At 34.5% G+C, this 15544-nt stretch overlaps 1 protein-coding gene across 5 annotated transcripts in view; it reads left to right on the top strand.

Moving 5' to 3' along the window:
• The window catches only part of LOC148946013 (pseudouridylate synthase RPUSD2-like), a 323761-nt gene that overhangs the window by 54735 nt on the left and 253482 nt on the right, over positions 1-15544 (top strand). The window contains exon 1 of one of the 5 annotated variants that reach the window (XM_089097952.1): positions 3194-3234. The exons of 2 other annotated variants lie outside the window; for them this stretch is intronic. The gene's annotated coding sequence lies outside the window, so the exon portion shown is untranslated. Of the gene's footprint in view, positions 1-3193; positions 3339-14517; positions 14671-15544 lie in introns of those variants that run through there. 2 more of the 5 variants (XM_089097951.1, XM_089097953.1) reach the window with 2 other exon arrangements.

Raw genomic sequence — 15544 nt, 5'->3', positions numbered from 1 at the left:
ATACTATATATTATCATTGGGTAAAGTTCATAACTTTTAGCCCTCCCCCCGGGGACTTCGGGGGATTAAGTCATCCTAAAAGACATATTTATCGTATTTTCGACCATGCTGAACAAAATGGCTATCTCAAAATTTTTATCGGATGACTTTGGGGAAAATATGAGCGTGGGAGGGGGCTTAGTTGCCCTCCATTTTCTTGGTCACTTGAAAAGGTCAATAAAACTTCTAATTTCTGTTTCAATGAGCCCTTCCACGATATTCAAGGACCACTGGATCGATCCGCTCACCCCTGGGAAAAAAAACAAAAAAACAAATCCGTGATCTTTCTTCTGGCAAAAAAAAAATGCAAAATTCCACATTTTTGAAGATAGGAGCTTGAAATCTCTATAGTAGGGTTCTCTGATACGCTGAATATGATGGTGCGATTTTCATTAAGGTTCTATAACTTTTAGGGGGTCTTTCCCCCTATTTTTGAAAATCTGACAAATATTCTCAGGCGCGTAACTTTTGATAGGTAGTACTAAACTTGATGAAAGTTATATATTTGAAGTCAGCATTGAAATTTGATTGTTTTGATGTATCTATTGGTATCAAAAACCCGTTTTCTAGAGTTTCGGTTACCATTGAGCCGGGTTGCTCCTTACTTACAGTTCGTTGCCACGAACTGTTTGATTTACCAGTTTTACTGAAATACGTAAGATATGAATTATAAAAGAAAAAAAATAGCAGACGATCTCTGCTTGATCTTGATATTGCAGAAGGTCAAGTTAAGATTTTCCTGTGTAGTTGACAATCTTTCCCAAAAAGCCCATTATTGAAATTTGGGAGTCATTAGGATCCAAAATGTGTTTTTTGTTAAATATTTATGCTAATTTTAGAAAGCAACACTGATGTGAAGGTAAAATTGAATAGAATTGAGAAATTTTATCAGAGCTATCAGAGCTAAAAAAAAACTTATTGACAACTATGTTTTGTCTGTTCAATGGACATCAAAGTGAAACCGAGGAAATTGTGAAAACGAAACCGTGAAAACGAAGAAACACCCCTTAAATGTTTCAGAGGAATCGCTCTAGCGTTGGGCCCATAGTAAAGGGCCACAAGGCTTCAATGTATTATTTTTTTTCCAGAACCACCTCATATGAAGGGAGGTCGTCATAGAAGCTTTTGAGGGGGCTAATTCGATTGGAAATTGGAAGTTCTAGTACCTTTTCAAAAGTCAATTGCGATCAGAGGCAACCAGCCCCGTCCCATGTCATTTTAGCTATCCTCCTCTTAAACACATCTGATCAGAATTTTGAGCCATTTTGTTCAGAATGGTGTAAAGGTTAATAACTATGCCTCCGGGAATGTCATGGCCCCCTCCCCCCTAAGGCCCCGGGTTTGAGGGCTGTAATCTATGCAAATTTCTTATTTGTTACATATGGGGTTTGTTTTTTAAGAAGAGGGGGAGGGTGTTAATCTGGGGTCTTCGAAAGGCTTAGGGTATTAAGGGGAAAATTTCAGGAAATGATGAGGGGGTGTTGAACAAAAAAAAACACCCGAAGTGCATGCTGCTTGTTAAAAGAGAGTATAGGCAATATCTCTAGAACGGTTGAGAGTATTAAGTTAAAATTTTCAGTGCTTGTTGAGCGTGATTTTGAAAAGTGATAAGAGACCATCCGATCCCTCATCCTTTTTAGAACTCTCCCTTCAACACTGACCAAAGTTTTAAGATGGCCATTTCTTTTTAAAATAATCAAAAGGTCCAATAACTATGCCTCTGGCATAACTATGCCTATGTGTATCCTAATTGTGAAAACGGCCTATCTGCGGTCTCTCAGGAACGGCTAATCGTATTCGCTTGAAACTTTCAAGGAATATTGAGAGGGATGGTGACGTAAATCTAAAGTTTAGTTTCTTTCTTTAAAAAAAAATTCATTTTCGGATTTATTGTTTTTTTTTATAAGTGCATATAACATCGACTTTCAGGCCTTTAAGCATTAGAAAGTCGGTCTTTAGAAAACTTCAGAAGTTATGCACATCAGCCATCCTCATTTACCTCCTTTTGGACATTTCTTGGTATAAATTAAATGGAAGTATATAGATGAATATTTCTTGTTACTAATTAGCCTAGTAAATAGATCGTCATTTATTCATGTTTTTAGCATAATTAAATGTTCAGAAAATTTGCATAACAAAAAAGTAATTCAAATACAAAATCCTAGAAAATAAAATGAAGGGTCAACAATTTAATATTCTCGCTTACCATGATTAGGTGCATATACAGTAACTAATTGGGCGTGAGGGGAGGCACTATCTCAAAACCAATTCAGAAATAGGTACATTCTGTGGGAAAAAAATATAAGAAACTATGGAGAGAATGTAATAATCTCGATATATTGGCAGTATAATTCTCCATTTTTTTTCTTTCTGTTCACTCATGGGTTTTGGAAGGGTCATTTTATCCCTAGAAACTTAGTTATCGGATCTTACAACTATGCTGAACAAAATGGCCGTCTCAAAATTTTGATTTGTACAACTTTGGGGGAAAAGGGGCGTGGAAGGGGGGCTAGCTGTCCTCCAATATCACTTAAAAAGGTACTAGAATTTTTTATTTTAAAACATATAAGCACTCTCCCGATCTTCTAGAATCACTGGATCGATACGATCACCGCTGAAAAAAAAGCTGCATTAGCATTGTAGGAAAAAGAATCAAAAGATGCTAATTATAAATACACCGTAGTATAAAAGATAATTATGAAATTGTTATTTGTAATTAAACATTTAAAAAAGTATGGTAACTTAAAAAAACATAGCCTACATTGGGTTTACTCCAGCATACGGTTACGTTCAAAGACATGAAAGTCCATTAATGTTTTAATTTCTTTTGATTTCTGCTATTAAATTTTTTAACTTTTCTTTTCATGTATTTACAGTGCAGAAGTAGAATACCAAACAAGCAATTATGCAGTCCCACATTAAGTTTAATAGATGTGTTTTAATTCCTCTGACTAGGAAATGAAAAACTGAGGTCACTTTTCTTGTCTGCAGTATTTCCGCTCCGTAAATTAGTTTTATGATTTTAGCTTTTAAAATGTGTTTTTGAGTTTTGAAAATCTCTGCGCAAATGCAACAAATTGGTCTTCAAGCATGAAGCAAAAGACTCCGCATGGACATTATTTACTATCTCAGTATGCTCTATGGAGTCTCCGAGGTTATCGGAAATGTGGCTGGGATTTTAGTTCTGGGATTCTAGTAACTAGTTAAATTCTTTCTGGATTTTCTTTTTGTTCCTATTTACTTTAGTTTTAGAGATAATATTCAAGTGAAGAGATTGTCCATCGTGAGAGAAAGATGTGGCAAGTTAATTTTCTTTGAATTTTTTCCCTTGTATAAATCCAAAAGAAGAGACAGTATTATTTTTCTATCGGGAACCAAAGAAAAATATAATATACAGGTAGAGCTAAATATCACCGAAAGATTGGGAGTTCCAGGTTTAGGTCTCCATAGTTATGTAGTGAACAAGAAAATACCTTAAGATAACCATTACTATGGTTGACCCCCTACCCCAAGCAAAATGCTATGTATGGCATTAAGAAGAGCTATCCAAATAGTTTTCCCCTTTTATTTGTAGTTGAGAAATTGTAATAACATAGAAAAACTGATGCAATTTGAATTCATTGAGAAACCTTCTTAGTTTATGTAGGTAGATCTTAAAATTTGTATTTTTTCATTGTACTTAAGTTTGTTGAAATGACGGCTATAAAAGAATTCTAATGCGAAGATAAGATCTTTTGCGACCAAACTATGCTATTTGAAGTGATGCAGTAGATACAGTGTATTTAAAATACTGGTTGTAAATCATACCATTTTTAGAACAGGTATGAAATATCCAAATACTGTACGGTCTGTTGAACAGTGGGATATTCTATTCTGACGTTTGGGATATTTAGTCCTATTTTACTGTGGTAAATTCATTGTAAACCAAAAAACAGAGGGTTTGCCATAATTCTAAAACCGAAGGATGCAAAAAGTCGAAAACAGATTAAAAATAGTAGATTAAGGTCTTTTTAAGGTAGATTAAGGTAGATTAAGGTTCATTATGAGTGTATATGGTCAAGGAAACCTGTATGGACATTGTTGTGCTCTGTGACTTACCTTATGACTACCTTACCTTTGGTCGTGGCTTGAAATTTGTTACATAAATCTTGCTGCCCAGTCCTTAAAAAAGACGGATACAAGCTATACTTCAGAATTGTGTTTCGAGACACGAGTCGAATGTTGGGTATTGGGTTTTCAAACTTCCCAATCGTAACCTTTCATGGCGCTCAATCCTGAAGATGTTCAACTTTTATATCTTAGGGTTAGTTTAGTCTTCTTGTTCTATGGATAACTTTGGTTACCATCAATCTATCAAACAGTTCGTGGTAACCACAGCTTATATAATTAGCAGTATGATCATTCTCTATCTCACCCATTATAAAAACCCGGACCGGGGTGCGAGTGCTCCGGAGAACGTTTTGGCAGATATAAACATAGGCGGTATCAGATCTTTTCACGGGTAGACAAGTCAGATTTGTCTTGGACGCAAAACTTGGCTTCAACGTTGGAACACTAATTTTGAAGAAACTAATTTTAAATTAATTTATTCCAATACATACATGAAAACCGGTAGTTAGTAGTGTAATGTTATTATTAGATGTTTTTAGGAATTAAAAATAGGTTTCGAAGTCTCAAGTTGGTCTCAAAGGCATTTTGAGAAAGTTTCTGCCAAAATACGTGTTCCAGGGTAATTGGACCGCTGATGGCAGATCAAATGAGAGGAGCTGTTTGTACGCGCCGATATAAATATAAATATATAGATATATATATATATATATATATATATATATATATATATATATATATATATATATATATATATATATATATATATATATATATATATATATATATATATATATATATATATATATATATATATATATATATATATATATATATATATATATATATATACTACGAAAACTTTACGAAAAAGAAAGTTTTTTTTAAAGAAACTCAAAACGACCAGAAATTATTATTAAAGAATAAAAAAGGAAAGGAGAACAATTGGTATGGCGGTAACACTGCATATAAATTTATATGAATGTATATATAGTGGGTTGTAATAATGCAAAAGGTAAATATAACATTGGTTTAAGAATGGAAAGAAAGACAAAGAATGAATTTACAACGATAATCAAGTTAAAAATAGTTTTATTTGAACAATCAAACAGTTCGTGGTAACGAAGTGTAAGTAAGGAGCGACCCAGCCCAATGGTAACCGAAACTTTAGAAAACGGTATTTTGATGCCAAGATATACATCAAAAGAATCACATTTCATTGCTAATTTCAAATATATGAGTTTCATCAAGTTTAGTCCTACCCATCAAAAGTTACGCGCCTGAGAAAATTTGGCTGATTTTCGAAAAAGGGGGAAGGACCCTCTAAAAATTATAGAACCTTAATGAAAATCACACCATCATATTCCACGTATCAGAGAACCCTATTGTCGTGGTTTCAAGCTCCCATCTAAAAAAATTTGTAATTTTGCTTTTTTTGCCATAATAAATATCCCGGGTGCGTGTTTATTTGTTTGTTTGTTTGTTTGTTTTTTTTTTTTTTTTTTTTCCCCAGGGGTTTTATTATCGACACACTTTTAATATAAAAAAGTGGGAGGGCACATTGGAATGGAAATTGCAATTTATATTGCCCTTTTTCAGTGACCAAAAAAAATGGAGGGCAACTAGGCCCCCTCCCACGCTCATTTTTTTCCCAAAGTCACCTGATCAAAATTTTGAGATAGCCATTTTGTTCAGCATGTTCGAAAATATTATAAGTATTTCTTTTAGGATGACTTAATCTCCCGAACTTCCCGGGGGGAGGGCTGAAAGTTATGAACTTTACCCAATGTTAACATATAGTATTGGTTATTTGGAAGTATACAGACGTTTTCAGGGGAGATTTTTCCTGGTAGTGGGGGGGGGGTGGGTCAGGGGTTATGTGGGAGGATCTTTCCATGAAGGAAGTTTTCATGGAGGAAGGGACATTGCTATGAAGGGGACGCCGGACTTCCCAGTATTATTTAAAAAAAGATCATAAATTTAATATAAAAAAACAAGTATTTCAACTACAACAGCAGCAACATCGAAACTTTAAACGAACAGAAAATATTACATATATAATTGGGTTCACCCCGTAGTCAATGCCTCGCTCTTTAAGCCAAAGATTTTTTAGTACTTTCATAAGAGCTATTTATTCTAATTAACGGCCTTTGTGATTAAGCGGTCATTTCTAAAGAATTTGAACAAAATTTGAAGTTTCGCTTAAAGAGCAAGGTATTGACTAGTGGGCGAACCCCCTAATAAATGTATTAAAAATATATGAATATAGAAGTTCGTTACGTAAGTTAATTCGTAAGTTTCGTATATTTATTACTAATAAAAACGTTCATAAATAAAATTAAACAAGTTTCGAGAAAGCCATTTAACTAAATAAAAGTAAATTAATATGAAAATTTTGTTTTAATTATTCATGTACGGTGAGCCAAGATCAAAACCTGCATTTATTCAAAAACTTTCAAAAATTAAATAAAAAAAACAATTTTTTTAAACTGAAAGTAAGGAGCGACATTAAAACTTAAAACGAACAGAAATGATTCTGTATATGAAAGAGACTGTCCCCTCCTCAACGCCTCGCTCTTTACGATAAAGTTTGACTCTGTCTCACAACTTTATTTTTTAAAACAATAAAAAACTTTAGCGTAAAGAGCGAGGCGTTGAGGAGGGGACAGTCTCTTTCATATACAGAATAATTTCTGTTCGTTTTAAGTTTTAATGTCGCTCCTTACTTTCAGTTTAAAAAACTTGTTTTTTTTATTTAATGCCATAAAGCGATGACATTTGATTATGATCTGAGATTATTATCTGAGAAAATAAATATCACGACGTGAAAAAAAAAGATAAACTATCCAGTTGCGGATCCAGAGGGGGGGGGGAGTGTTACCCCCGTAGAGTAGTCTAAAGTAGTTTAATTTAACTAGTTATCGCAAGTTTCCATTAATTAAACTTGCTCCTAACGTAAGTTTGTCGGATCAACCTCTTTTGCGCCCCCCCCCCTAAAAAAATCCTGGATCCACCCCTGAAACCATCACACCTACTCCACCATTTATTAGAAAAAGAAAAAATTCCTTATTTTAACAAATTTAATCAACCCCCCCCCCCCCCCGCCCCCTTTCTTATAAAATCCAACATAGGCCGATCAGTTGAGTCCACGTAAATAATGGATTAAGTCATAATTTGTATATAAATTAATTCATACCTGTGAGATTGGACGCTTGCAAACCGCTTTGCTGGCTCACCAAGTTTTTTTCTGCTTTCGCAATTACGAATAATGCACTTGGTAACCATTTCTCAGTAATTGACGATAACAGACTAATCCGCTAAGGCAGAAAGAAGTGGGAGGAGCTTTTTGTTCACGATGACCAGAAATAATCTGCGATAAGCTTACTGTCTATAAACTGTGGTGGTAACGAACTGTAAGTAAGGAGCGACCCGGCTCAATGGTAACCGAAACTCTAGAAAACGGGTTTTTGATACCAATAGATACATCAAAAGAATCAAATTTTAATTCTGATTTCAAATATATAACTTTCATCAAGTTTAGTGCTACCCATCAAAAATTACGTGCCTGAGACAATTTGGCTGATTTTCAAAAAAAGGGGAAAAGACCCCCTAAAAGTTATAGAACCTCAATGAAAATCACACCATCATATTTAACATATCAGGAAACCCTACTGTAGAGGTTTCAAGCTCCTATTGACAAAAATATGGAATTTTGCATTTTTTGCCAGAAGAAAGATTACGGGTGCGTGTTTATTTGTTTTTTTTGTTTTTTTTTCCCAGGGGTGATCTTATCGACCCAGTGGTCCTATAATATCGTGAAAGGACTCATTGGACCGGAAATTAAAAGTTCTAGTGCCCTTTTTAAGTGACCAAAAAAATGGAGGGCAACTAGGCCCCCTCCCACGCTCATTTTTCCCAAAGTCACCCGATCAAAATTTTGAGATAGCCATTTTGTTTAGCATGGTCGAAAATATGACAACTATGTCTTTTAGGATGACTTAATCCTCCGAAGTCCCCGGGGGGAGGTATAAAAGTTATGAACTTTACCCAATGTTAAGATAAGATAAGATAAGATTTATTCTTCATTAAATACACATACAATATTAGATGTTATAAATCCCTCAAAGGCTCATTGGCCTGTACAAAGAGGGAAGACATATGAATTACATACTCAAAGATAAAAAACAAAAGAAAATTTAAAATGATCACTTACTCACATATGAAGGAGAAGAAAAGAAAATATAAATAAAATAGAAACTATAGAAAAAATTAGAATAAATAAACTAAATTAATTAGTTATATTAAAGACTCAAAAAAAAAAAAAAAAATAATAATAAAATAAAAAATAAAAAAAAAATATAATTATTACTATAAGCGAATTCCTGTCGTCGAAACAGAATTATGTGTATTGTCAGGTATCACCAACATCATAATAGCTGTTACGATATTATTCATAACTCTTATCCAAGATATTAAAATATCATAACGTAAACCATGTACAGCCCATTTAAGCCTGTAATTAAAACTATATAAATTCCAGTTCAATCAGCTCTGCTTATTTCTGAGGCTAGGTAGCAAAATTGACATTTATGGGTTATTTCAATCATAAGGCTTATAATTATTATACTGTAATAAAATGGTGCGAAAGCAATAAAAATTAACCTGTCTTCATGAATGCTACTCCTTAGTGAACTATACAAGTTTCACCAATAAATATTGATAATCATACCTGAGGCCTGGGAGTCATAGCGCAGAGAATACCACCATAAAACAAACTAAACATTCAGGGGACATCAACTCCAAAAAAAAAAAAAAAAAAAAAAAAAATTATTCAGGTTCATTCTTAACTAAATTGTCCTTAACAATCCTCTTTAAATTGCCAAACGAGTGGCATTTCTGTACTGAAGAAGGCAGGGAGTTCCAAACCTGATGACAAGCGATGAGGGGATTGAAATCTGACCGCACAGTGGGAGTAGGAGGAATGCAGATATTATGTGACGAACGAAGGTTATATACGAAGGTTATAACGAAGGAGCTGAATCAGAAATAAACTGAGGAGTTTTTTGAAGAGATTTTGGAAGATTGCCATGAAGCTGAGGAAAAACAAAAGAAGCACAAGAAAGAATGTAGATAGACCGTATATTTAGAAGCCGTCTTGGTGAAGAACGGTTGGTATCCATAACCAGACGCCGTGTTTTATCATACATGACAGAAAGCGACCGCAGTGTAGAAGGAAAAGTAGACATATAGTATTAGCATATAAAAGTTAACATATAGTATTGGTTATTGGGAAGTATACAGAAGTTTTCAGGAGGGTTTTTTTCTGGTAGTGGGGGGTGGGTCGGGGGTTATGTTGGAGGATCTGTCCATGAAGGAAGTTTTCATGGGGGAAGGGAAATTGCCATGAAGGGGGCTCCGGACTTGCCAGCATTATTTATTGGTTATTGGGAAGTATACAAACATTTTCAGGAAGGATTTTTATTTCTGGAGGGGGGCTGGAGGAGGGGGTTACTCGGGAGAATCTTTCCGTGGAGGATATTTCTTTGGGGTAAGGGACATTTTTAGGAAGGGGGCGCCGGATTTCCAAGCATTATTTCAAAAACAATCAGAAATTAAATTAAACAAAAAACCAGTTTTTTCAACTGAAAATAAGAAGCAACATTAGAACTTAAAACGAACAGAAATTATAACGTATATGAGGGGGTTCTCCCCCAAGTCAATACCTCGCTTTTTACGCTACAGTTTTTTTTAGTGCTTTCCAAAGAGCTATCTATTCTAATTAAACGGCCTTTGTGATTCAGGGGTTTGTGAATTAAAATTTTTCTTAACTTTTAACGTAAAGAGCGTGGTATTCACTAAGGGGAGAACCCCCTCATATACGTTATAACATATACGTAATAAAAAAAACAATAAAAAAAACAGCGATACGGCTCAATAGTAATCGAAACTTTTAAAAACGGAATTTTTATGTCAATAAATGTATCAAAAGAATGGGTTTATAATGCTGATTTTAAATATATAAATTTTATTAAGTTTAGTATTACTCATCAAAGGCCTACGAGCCTGAGAAAATTTACCCGATTTTTTAAAGAGGGGGGAAACATCCCCTACAAGTGAAAGAATTTTAATGAAAATCACACCGTCAGATTAAGCGTATCAGAAAACCCTATTACATAGGTTTCAAGCTCATATCTGCAAAAATCTGAAACTTTGTATTTTTTGCCAGAAGAAAAAAATATGAATATAGAAGTTAGTTACGTAAGTTAATTTGTAAATTACGTAATAACCAAACTTAGAGACATCCATTTAGCAAAAGAAAAGTAAAATTTTTATGCAAATTTTGTTTACTTATTCAATGACGGTGAGCCAAAATAAAAGCTGCATTAACTAAAAAAAGATCAGAAATTAAATAAAAAAAACAAGTTTTTTTAACTGAAGGTAAGGAGCGACATTAAAACTTAAAACGAACAGAAATTATTCCGTATATGACAGGGGCTGTCCTTTCCTCAACGCCTCGCTCTTTACGCTAAAGTGTGATTTTGTCTTACAACTTTATTTTTAAACAATAAAAAACTTAAGCGTAAAGAGCGAGGCGTTGAGGAGGGGACAGCCTCTTTCATATACGGAATAATTTCTGTTCGTTTTAAGTTTTAATGTCGCTCCTTACTTTCAGTTTAAAAAACTTGTTTTTTTTATTTAATAGCGGTAAAGGTTCTACTTTGGCCTGATGTTTATCGATATTGACCATCCTTAATCTTTACTAGTCAAGATTCAACTTTCTATTGAAACCTAAGTTCTTGTAGGCGGTTTATATAGAAAAGAATAATTGATATTGAAACATGATTTTGGTAAATATATGATTGAACAAGCAATGCTTTGGGTAGTTAAATTTAAGTTTTACTGATAAACAATAAACAACAATCTGGTCCGAAAGATTTCCTAGAAATAATAAAAATTTCGTTTAAGGCTTTTAGTAAATTTTTCAAATTAAAAGTTCAATAATTAAAGACTAATGACTCCTTTGTATAGTTGTGTGATTTGAAGTTAATGTTTTATTTAATCTTTAAGTATTTTGCGAAGTAAATGCGGAGTCCATTAAGAAACTAAATAAAAAAAACTGTTTTTTTTTTCAACTGAAAGTTAGGAGCAACATTAAAACTTAAAACGAACAGAAATTATTCCATATATGAAAGGGGCTGTCCCCTCCTCGACGCCTCGCTCTTTACGTTAAAGTTTTTTATTGTTTAAAAAAATAAGAGTTGTGAGAAAGAGTCTAACTTTAGCGTAAAGAGCGAGGCGTTGAGGAGGGGACAGCCCCTTTCACATACGGAATAATTTCTGTTCGTTTTAAGTTTTACTGTTGCTCCTTACTTTCAGTGAAAAAAACATGTTTTTTTGTTTAATTTTTGAACGGTTTTGAATTAATGGAGGTTTTGATTTTGGCTCACCGTACATGAATAATTAAAAAAAAAATTGCATATTAATTTTACTTTTATTTGGTTAAATGTTTTTCTCGAAAGTTGTTGAATTTTATTTACGAACGCTTTTATTAGTAATAAATATACGTAACTTACGAATTAACTTACACAACGAACTTCTATATCCATATATCTTTAATACGTATGTTAGGGGGTTCGCCCCCTAGTGAATACCTTGCTCTTTAAGCTAAAGTTCGAATTTTCTTCCCATTCCTTACAAATGACCTCTTAATCACAAAGGCCGTTAATCAGAATAAATAGCTCTTATGAAAGTACTAAAAATATTTGGTTTAAAGAGCGAGGTATTGACTAGGGGGCGAACCCAATCATATAATTAATAATTTCTGTTCGTTTTAAGTTTTGATGTTACTCCTTACTTTCAGTTGAAAAACTTGTTTATTTTCTTATTTAATTTCTGATCGTTTTTTTAAATAATGCTGGGAAATCCGGCGCCCCCTTCATAGCAATGTCCCTTCCCCCATGAAAACGCCCTCCATGGAAAGATCCTCCCATATAAGCCCTGTACCCCCCCCCCCTCACTACCAGAAAAAATCCCTCTTGAAAATTTCTGTATAGTTCCCAATAACCAATACTATATGTGAACATTGGGTAAAGTTTATAACTTTCAGCCCTCCCCCCAGGGACTCTGGGGGATTAAGTCATCCTAAAAGACATGTTTATTATATTTTCGACCATGCTGAACAAAATGGCTATCTCAAAATTTTGATCGGGTGACTTTGGGAAAAAAAGAGCGTAGGAGGGGGCCTAGTTGCACTCCATTCTTTTTAGTCACTTAAAAAGGGCACTAGAACTTTTAATTTCCGTTAGAATGAGCCCTACCACGATATTATAGGACCACTGGGTCGATACGATAACCCCCGGAAAAAAAAACAAATAAACACGCATCCGTGATCTTTCTTCTGGGAAAAAAAATACAAAATTCCACAGATAGGAGCTTGAAACCTCTACAGTAGGGTTCTCTGATACGCTGAATCTGATCGTGTGATTTAGCTTTTTGGGGGTCTTTCCCCCTTTTTCCGAAAATCAGACAAATTTTCTCAGGCGCTTAATTTTGGGTAGGACTAAATGTGATGAAACTTATATATTTGAAATCAGTATTAAAATCTGATTGTTTTGATGTATCTATTGGTGTCAAAATCTCGTTTTTTAGAGTTTTGGTTACTATCGAGCCGGGTCGCTCCTTGTTTACAGTTCGTTACCACGAACTGTTTAACCAACCCGAATAAAGTAAAATATAATACCACTCGGTGACAAACCCTTTGTTATGTCGAAAACATCAAATCTCCGTCCACTTTAGACCCAATTTTAAAGTATTTGTTTCAGTGAAATATAGCACCCGACGCTGCCTTCCATTGGGTTGAAGAATGGACGGTGGTAAGCTGCGTCGCTGTTTTACGGCACCACTTTGAAAGTTGTATCGCAGCCGCTAAGTTCAGTGGTTTTTCACTGGTAAAATTTTAGGCTTGGCAACCTTTTCACGGCAAGATAGCTCGCTGCCACTAATTCGTCAATGCGGGGCAAAGGTCCAGTCTGATTAGTTAAGATTAATTCTGTCAAATAGTTTGACAGCTCTTGATAGTTTACATTTATTTAAATTTCATTAAAATTTAAATATTTTATTATTAAGCATAACTAAAAATTAGGTGGTTTGACTTTTTCTGGACATTTAAGCAGCTTTTTAGGGTTAAATTACCTATAACTTAGCACCTTCGTATGAGAAGAGCAAATGGAAACGCGGTTGAAGAGTAAATATTGCTTTTTTTTATGAGAACGTTATTGTCACGCTAAGATGATCCTCGAAAATTTGAAAAATCACGCTGTTAGGCTATATCATCAGATCAGAATTTTTATCCAATTTGATCAATGCTGCTGCCTAACAGAAGCGAATGCAGTTGGTCTGTAAAGGGGGCCGGGCTCATACATTCTTCTATTTTACTTACTAGTCAAGCAAACATTTTCCTATAAAAATGTTGTTTCTGGCCATGTGGAAAATACGAAATTGGGTTCTTGTTAAATATCCCGACCCCACCCAAGAAGTGAAGTTAGGTTAATCATTGTGACATACACCAAAATATGATGAAAATATAATACTTTATTAACAAAATCATGGAAAATACAACTGAGGGTTATGGAAAGCAGACCACCCAGAACGCATTATGTTAAACACATATCCTAACCACCTTTATATATTGAATATTTAATAAGAATATGCCTCCTTCGTAGTTTTCTCAATGAGACTAATTATAACCTACTGCAGACAGACAAATCAGTTTTCCTCAGATCATACAGATCAAGAACTTTAGTGGGGTCGGATATTTAACAAGTACCCGAAGTTGGGTTTGCCTCAGTGCAACCGTCCGTGAAACTTTTAAAGGGAATATCAACCCTTTTACTCGGAAAATTGATCATCCCCGCCGAGTTTAATGACGCCATTAACCGACTGACCTAGATTTCCGTCAGGGCTGTGGGTAGTTTCGCGGAATGTTTTCGCCACTCTGGCCCATCGGGGAATGCCAGACAGAAAAGCTTCGAAATTTGTATCCGTACATACATTCTTTATTTGGCTTAAGCAAATTCGCTATATTTTCAACATCTCTTCGTTAAATTTATGAACCATCAAAATAGCTTGAATTTCGTAATGTTGTAATACGGAAGTTTGTAGAGGCTACTTTAGATTTTGTGTAAGTCACGCAATGGTTTTCTAGATTGTATATACAATGATTTGCACAGGCTCGTTGTTTGTTCACTTTTTGTAAGACGAAAAAACAGCAGCTCTCTTTCAAGATGAGGTTTCTGTGAAAATATCCTATTTCATTATTGTGAGTGATGGCTGTGAATGTTCTCAGTGGGGAATTGCGGCTGTAGAAACACACATCATAATTTCTAATTATTAATATTGGTTTGTAAAAGCACAAGTGTTCTGTTAGGATTGTACATAGAGGCTATTCTGCGAACTAACTTGAGTTTCAGGATTTAAAATACACTGATTTTTTGTGGAGCTGCCTATAATTGAGGAGGTATTAAGGTGCGTAATATCCACGCTATTTTCCCTTAAAGTTCTAGCAAATTAATGGTATTCAACCTGCTGGTGCTCATTCAGATGCATAAATTTTTCATCAAACATGATTTAATTTTGTCAGAAATATTCTTCAGACATAAAATTATACGTTGAAAGGAATTGCATTTTTTTTAAACATTTAAAGATGTATTGAAAATTGTTTCCATTTGAACCTTTCACTTCTTTGAACTGTCATTTCTGCATCTCGGACGTTCAAAATCATCTTTCTTTTTTAAGAATGTATCTCGTTTTCTCGAATTCCCCTACCTCTCAAGATAGTAATTTCTATGTATTTGTCGAGAGTAAAGTTATTCGTATTTTACAGTAGGTTTACTGCCTTCAGAAAGATCCTCATAAAAAATTAAGAGTGAAAAATCAGGGATTTTTGAAGATGTCGTTATAGAGATCTTAACCACAATAAAACTACTTCTTTAATTAATGTCCTTTGCGTTCCACGGAAGGGAATTTCCAATCGTATGGTAGTAGAAATGACCGTATTGATCGTGACAGTACAAAATTCGGTTATCAAAAGAATGTATCTCGTGACAGCACACCAAATATGGGCATAGAGTCCCTAGGGAGAAAGATTGCTTAATCAGTCAATGACCTCTTTTTTCCAATTTCGATGTATTTGTTGTTTCTATGTGTAATAACTCCAGGACGAAGGTTGCACATGCGCATTGAATTCTAACGGGAACAATGTTATTGATCTAGGACTCGAGGGGAAGGGAATTTCCGAGAACTTGATTGCGTAATCGAAGAGGAAGTGGATTTCCGAGAACTTGATTGCGTAATCGATTGGGAATTTTATTGATCCTAACCTAACCTGAGAAATTGATTT

This window comes from Artemia sp. Qi Xiang Cuo, chromosome 12 (assembly GCF_049724085.1).
Source record: "Artemia sp. Qi Xiang Cuo chromosome 12, ASM4972408v1, whole genome shotgun sequence".
Lineage (NCBI taxonomy): Eukaryota > Metazoa > Arthropoda > Branchiopoda > Anostraca > Artemiidae > Artemia > Artemia sp. Qi Xiang Cuo.
Note: the sequence above shows the minus strand (reverse complement) of the source record. Positions and strands in the feature narration are given on the sequence as shown.